The sequence below is a fragment of the Oryx dammah genome, unplaced genomic scaffold, assembly GCF_014754425.2.
Source record: "Oryx dammah isolate SB20612 unplaced genomic scaffold, SCBI_Odam_1.1 HiC_scaffold_2, whole genome shotgun sequence".
NCBI classification, from domain to species: Eukaryota; Metazoa; Chordata; class Mammalia; order Artiodactyla; family Bovidae; genus Oryx; species Oryx dammah.
Genome location: NW_024070186.1, coordinates 13957113 through 13964685, shown reverse-complemented (window position 1 = coordinate 13964685; position 7573 = coordinate 13957113).

The following is a 7573-nucleotide window of genomic DNA, read 5'->3' as shown; positions in this document are numbered from 1 at the left end:
AGCTCCTCGTCTTGTGTTTGTTGACTGCATAGAGCTTCTCCATCTTTGGCTGCAAAGAATATAATCAGTCTGATTTTGGTGTTGACCATCTGGTGAGGTCCATGTGTAGAGTCTTCTCTTGTGTTGCCGGAAGAGGGTATTTGCTATGACCAGCACATTCTCTAGGCAAAACGCTATTAGCCTTTGCCCTGCTTCATTTTGTACTCCAAGGCCAAACTTGCCTGCTAGTCCAGGTATTTCTTGACTTCCTGCTTTTACATTCCAGGTCCCTATGATGAAAAGGACATCTTTTTTTGGGTGGCAGTTCAAGGTCTTGTAGGTCATCATAGAACTGTTCAGCTTCTTTGGCATTAATGATTGGGTCATAGACTTGGATTACTGTGATATTGAATGGCTTGCCTTGAAAACAAACAGAGATCATTCTGCTGTTTTTGAGACTGTACCCAAGTACTGCATTTTGGACTCTTTTGTTGACTATGAGGATTACTCCATTTCTTCTAAGGGATTCTTGCCCACAGTAGTAGATATAATGGTCATCTGAGTTAAATTCACCCATTCCATTCCTTTTTAGTTAACTGATTCCTAAAATGTTAATGTGCACTCTTGCCATCTCCTGTTTGACCACTTTCAATTTACCTTGATCCATGGACCTAACATTCCAGTTTGCTATGCAATATTGTTCTTTACAGCTTGGACTTTACTTCCATCACCAATCACATGCACAGCTGGGCATTGTTTTTGCTTTGGCTCCATCTCTTCATTCTTTCTGGAGCTATTCCTCTAGTCTTCTCCAGTAGCATATTGGACATCTACCAACCTGGGGAGTTCATCTTTCAGTGACTTATCTTTCTTTTTGCCTGTTCATATAGTTCATGGGGGGGTTCTAAGGCAAGAATACTGAAGCGGTTTGCCATTCTCTTCTCCAGTGGGCCACGTTTTGTCAGAAGTCTCCACCATGACCCGTCCATCTTGGGTGGCCCTGCACAGCATGGCTCATAGTTTCACTGAGTTGGACAAGGCAGTGGTCCATGCGTTAGTTTGGTTAGTTTTCTGTGCCTGTAGTTTTCATTCTGTCTGCCCTCTGACGGATGAGGACGAGAGGCTTGTGGAAGCTTCCTGGTGGGAGAGACTGGCTGTGGGGGAATCTAGGTCTTGTTCTGATGGATGGGGCCATGCTCAGTAAATCTTTAATCCAGTTTTACGTTGATGCGGGGGGCTGTGTTCCCTCCCTGTCGTTCGGCCTGAGGTCAAGCTATGGTAGGGAAATGGCAGTAATGGCAACTTCCTTCAAAAGGACTTATGCCTGCGGTGTTGTAATCAGTGCCGTGACCCCACAGCAGGCCGCTGTCGACCTTCGCCTCCACCAGAGACTCCTGGACACTCACAGGCAAGTCTGGCTCAATACCTTTAGACCATGAAACTTTTGTGCCTTGTTTTATGTCCCTGGATACAATCCAGTGTTTCCTAGTTTGAAATCTGTGGAAACTTGAATAGAATTTGTATCCTGCTGTGGTGTGAAAACTGTGTAAATCTTAATTCTGTTGAATTGCTTCATGGTACTTTTTAAGTCTATTATAGTCTTCTACTTTTCTGTCTATTCATTCTATTAATTTTTGAGAGTTTCAAACTCCAAATAAAAATTTTAATTTACCTACTTAAGAAAATAATTGTAATATATAGTGGAACAATATGTAACTTTTTTCTGTATTTTCCAGATCTGTAATGTGTTATCATACATTCATAATCTAAATAATAAAATCAAAAGAGAGAGAGAGAGAAAAAGAATTAGTGAGAGTCTGAACTACAGAATGCTAAAAACAAAGCAGGCTGGAGGGCTCAGGGTGTGGATGGCCACGCTGGACAAGGCTTTATCCCGAAGCCCCATCCAGGGACCTGGGCCGAGTTTGTAATTGTCTGCTCACTGTAATGGAGTACCCGTCTCCAGGGAGCTGAAAACACACTCTCAGGAATGTGTGCATCTTGTTATTTTTCCGCTGGGTGGGATCTTCCAGGCCACTCTAGTTTGCTGGTGGTGGGCGTGGCAGCCATCACAGGTATGTGACCCTCAGAACCTCACCCAACTCTTCAGGGACCCCTCCCGGTGCCACTCGGCTGCTGCCCTGAGCGTGTCCCCTTGTCCAGGCCTCTTCCAGGAGGAGTCCTCTCTCGGCCATCCAGGTGGCCCCACGGCCATCAGCATTGGCCAAGACTCACCATACTTGCAGAGCATGCTGCCCAGGACTGCTGGGCTGTAGTCCCCCCTAGATCCCCTGGCCCCACCTCTGCTGCTGGACGCACTTCCTGGGAGTGGAGCTACGGGTGTTCCCGGGAGACCTCACACTGGGCCACAGCTGTCAGCTTCCCACCCTTTGGGAAGGTGGGATGGAGGGGCCTGTGGGGTGTCAGAGACCATGTTCTGTGCTGAGATGCCGGATCATGAGCTCTGAGACAGGGCTGGGCCGGCAGGGAGAGGAGGGGTCACAGGGACGAGGCTTCGCGGCCACTGCCTCCTGCCTGGATGCGCTCCCTGGGACCAGCGACATCTAGACAGAGGCTGAGTCACTCGTGCATCTGTCTGGCCGTCTGGTCAGTGAATCTGGATGGAGGCCAGCCCTGGGGCTGCACCAGGGACCACAACTGCCTCCCACCTCACAGGGCTTAGAGCCTGATGAGGAAGATATGCAAAGGTCAAGTCACGAGGGGAACGTGCGTGCAGGTGGAGGCAGCGAGTGTCAGGGTTGGGAGGCAGAACTGTTGCCACGTGGTCAGGAAGGTCCAGGGCAGGGATGGGGACTCATCTGCAAGGCTGAATGAAGAAGTGCTCTGGGGCCCCCTCCGGGCAGAGGGCAGGGGGGCCGCCCAGCTGGGTATGAGTTGAGTCAGTGCAGTTGCAGGCATGCTAGTGAAGCGGAGAGGCCAGCAGTGAGAGGTCGGGGTAGTGGGGGTAATGGGGGGCAGACCCTGTGTGGCCTCTGCAGGATGGGTGGGGGTCATGGCCTATGTGTGGGGAGGGGCCTGCCCCAGGAAGGAGGTCCCTGTGGAGTCCCCTTCCTCACCCCGTGCCCTCCCCTCCTTCCTCCAGCCCCTCCGGGAGGCAACCATCCCCAGGCAAGAGAAGAGCTAGCCTTCCCCCGGCCCCGCCCTCCGCCCCCTGCCTGCGTGGTAATCTCCCTGCTCCCCCGCCCCTTGCAGTGGTGACGCAGGCGGATGGGGCCCCCGGCAGCCCAGGCTCCACTTGTCCTCAGTCGTGGCCACTGCCCAGCTCCCAGGACTCCTCCCAGCACAGCTCCCACCATGTCCTTTCCTTCTCAGGGAGTCCTGTCCCTTTTCTGTGCCATGGAGAGGGGTGGGGGAGACTCAAAAGCTGTCTCCACCTCCCTCCACAAGACATGAATCCAACATCCATGTCAGTAAGAATCTGGGCAGCCCTGGAGCTCAGGCTGTCATGACCAGCTGGCCCTGGCCCCCTCCATGGCTCTACAGGGCTGTGGCCCTTCCTGAGAACTGGGGCCTCCGGGTGTTTCCTCTGTCATCCTTGAGATGCTAGATTTTACTCTGGGTCCCAAGTGACCGTGTGGACAGCTGTGACCTCAACTGGGATCCCAGAGCTGAGAGAGCAGCTCATTACAGAAACAGCAGGGTGGGGGCCATGGGAAGATGGTGTTTCCCCAACACAAAGTTCAGCTGCGGTGGTGGCAGGGAGGTGGCCCTCCCCCATGTCCCTAAGTGGGCAACCACCTCCGATGCCTGCCTGGACTGCCTCAGGCTCGCATGGTCACTCCTGGTCCCCAAGATACCCGGGACACCTGGTTGGGTGTGAGAACAGAGGCTCCAGAGAGGGATCAGCATCCAGGAGCAGAGTGGGGAAAGGTCCAGCCGGGGCAGTGACCCTAAAAGGTCTCAGCGGTGAGCTCTCCTGGCAGACTCATCGGAGGAGGGGGGCATTTAGGACAGAGCTGCTCTGAGCCCAGGTCCAGCCCTCCCAGGCCTGGCACGGCCTCCAGGGGGAGCCTGTTGTTACAAACTCTGCGGCCTTTATCTACCTCTTGCAGTTTGCGCTCCAGGAGGAGGCGGGCTGGGAATGAGGTTCAGGTCTGTGTCCCCAGGAGGGCAGGGGCTCAATAAGGGATGTGTGAGATGATGGATGGCAAAGGACCTGACCCCTTGGGAAGGTTGAGAGAGTCTGGTAGGGAGAACAGGGGTCCCTTCCTGAGACCCCCCCCTCCAGGGCCACCAGAGTCAGTACGGGTGTGTGTGCTCTGTCACTCAACTGTGTCTGACTCTGCGACCACGTAGACTGCAGCACCCCAGGCTCCTCTGTCCATGGGATTCTCCAGGCAAAGATATTGGAGTGGGTTGCCATGCCCACTTCCAGGGGATCCTCCTGACCCAGGGACTGAACCTGAGTCTCCTGCACTGCAGACGGATTCTTTCCCATCTGAGCCACCGGAGCACTGGCTGTAAACAATGCCCCTTGTGTGTCCTGTGGCCCCAGAAACAAATGACCACAGGTGGGATGGACAGAGACGTTTTCTGTCACAGTTCTGGAAGCCAGAAGTCCAAAATCAAGGGGTCAAGAGGGCCACTCTCCATTCTGAATATCAAGGGGATGATCTGTCCCAAGTCCCTCAGTATCAGATGTTGCTGGAACCCTTGTCTTCCTTGGCTTGTGGACACATCACGCTGAGCACAGCCTTGGCCACAGCAGGGCTGTCTTCTGTGTGTCTGTCTTTTCTCCTCCTGACTTGCCTGATGTCATCCTGGGGGCTGAAGTCAAGGGGGCCTTAGGAAGCATCACTACAAACAAAGCTAGTGGAGGCGATGAAATGCAAGTTGAGCTATTTCAAATCCAAAAGGCTGATGCTATGAAAGTGCTGCACTCAATATGCCAGCAAATTTGGAAAGCTCAGCAATGGCCACAGGACTGGAAAAGATCAGTTTTCATTCCAATCTCAAAGAAAGGCAATGCCAAAGATTGTTCGAACTACTGCAGAATTGCATTCATCTCACACACTAGTAAACTAATGCTCAAAATTCTCCAAGCCAGGCTTCAATGTACTTGAACCGAGAACTTCTAGATGTTCAAGCTGGATTTAGAAAAGACAGAGGAACCAGAGATCAAATTGTCAACATCTGTTGGATCGTGAAAAAAGCAAGAGAGTTACAGAAAACACCTACTTCTGCTTTATTGACTATGCCAAAACCTTTGACTGTGTGGATCACAACAAACTGTGGGAAGTTCTTCAAGAGATGGGAATACCAGACCACCTTTCCTGCCTCCTGAGTAATCTGTACTCAGGTCAAGAAGCAACAGTTAGAACTGGACATGGAACAATAGACTGGTTACAAATTGCAAAAGGAGTATGTGTAACCCTGCTTATTTAACTTACATGCAGAGTGCATCATGAGAAATTCTGGACTGGATGAAGCACAAGCTGGAATCAAGATTGCCGGGAGAAATATCAATAATCTCAGATATGCAGATGACAGCACCCTTACGGCAGAAAGCAAAGAGTAATTGAAGAGCCTCTTGATGAAAGTGAAAGAGGAGAGTGAAAAAGCTGGCTTAAAACTCAACATTCAGAAAACTAAGGTCATGGCAACTGTTCTCATCACTTCATGGCAAATAGATGGGGAAACAGTGGAAACAATGACAGATTTTATTTTCTTGGGCTTCAAAATCACTGTGGATGGTGACTGAAGCCATTAAATTAAAAGATGCTTGCTCCTTGGAAGAAAAGCTATGACCAACCTAGACAGCATATTAAAAAGACAGCATATAAAAAGCAGAAACATTACTTTGCCCATAAAGGTCCATCTAGTCAAAGCTAGCACTTTTCCAGTAGTATAGGTGTGAGAATTGGACCATAAAGAAAACTGAGCACCAAAGAATTGATGCTTTTGAACTGTGGTGTTGGAGAAGACTCTTGAGTCCTTTGGACTGCAAGGAGATCCAACCCGTCCATCCTAAAGGAAATCAGTCCTGGGTATTCATTGGAAGGACTGATGCTGAAGCTGAAGCACCAATCCTTTGGCCACCTGATGTGAAGAACTGAGTCATCAGAAAAGACCCTGATGCTGGAAAAGATTGAAGGCAGGAGGAGAAGGGGAGGACAAGAGGATGAGATCATTGGATGGCATCACCGACTCAATGGACATGAGTTTGAGCAAGCTCTGGGAGTTGATGATGGACGGGGAAGCCTGGCGTGCTGCAGTCCCTGGGGTTGCAAAGAGTTGGACACTACTGAGCAACTGAACTGAACTGAACTGACGTCATCTTAACTAAATCCACCTGCAGAGACTGTTTTCTCAGAGGGTTACAGTCACAGTGCAAAGGTTAGGATGTGGACATGTCTTTTGGGGGGGGGCACACACTTCAACCCACAGTAGATGGAAGCACGGTCCCTTCCCTTTAAAGAGCCAGTTAGGGGAAACACAGAGGGTGAGTCGCAGGAAGGTGGCCTGTGTCTCAGTCCTTGCTGCCAATCACCAGGTGTGGCCTGGACCAGCTGCTTTCACCAGCACCCTGGGGACAGTCGTGCTGGCCCCATGCTGCACAGGCTTCCTGAGGCTCCACAGGCCTGAGAGGAGCAGGCTGAGCCAAGGGACCATGCGAGGCAGCCTTGGGAAAGATGATGACATTCAAGCCTGGCTGGGGGTGTCTGGAAAGACCAGAGCTGTCTGGTCTCCTTTCCAGCAGGTGGGGGCCACAAGGAGTGTCCTCAGAAACCATCAGAAATCAGCAGCACAAACCTGGCTTCTGTCAGATGCGGGGATGCCAGTCAGGCTTCAGAGGCCCCACAGGGCAGCCCAGCTGACCAAGCTAGGACTTTTCCTGCAGAACAGGAAAGGGATACCCTGGAGGGGAAGACAGGGCAGGTATAGCCCAGGCCACTGGCATTCCTCCCCTGACAGATGGACAAGCTCTGCGGGCCCAAGCCTGGACAGATCAGCGCTGCTGCCATGGGGCTCTGCCTGCCATGGGGCTCTGCTTGCCAGCGTTGCGGGTTCACCGAGGGGCCCATTCTGGCCCCAAGTGGGCGAGGCTGGAGGCAGGCCCTTGCGGGGGGCTGGCCGCATGTTCCAAAGACATTTTCATCAGCTCAAGCATTGAGGGACAGCCTGATGGATGCAGGGAAGGGTATAAGCCACTCTGCAGGGGGCCCTGCATTATCTGATGCTGGGGGTGGAGGTCTGAGGGGGCTTCCCTCCTTCCTCCCACCAGCCCCACTGAGAAGCCACCTGAAGGCAGGCTTGGCAGGGTGCCCAAGCTTGGCTGCTGCATCTCCATTGCCAACAGCTCGGTCTTCTAGAAGCATCTTCAGGTCCCAGGAAGTCAGGGTCCTAGAGACACCTCAGTGCGGAGACAGCTGCGCCACCCAATGAGCACATCTCTATGCATCTCCATGCAAACACTCCCCTGGAAAACCAAGGCAGGTGTGAGAGGCCCCCAGCTGGGGTACGCACAGAGTGCTCCCTCATGTTTAAGGAGGATGCAAAGAAGCCAGATTCTCAGCATGGCTGGAACTTGAGCAGATGCACACGGGACAGCTAGTGGGTTGTCTGATGCAGG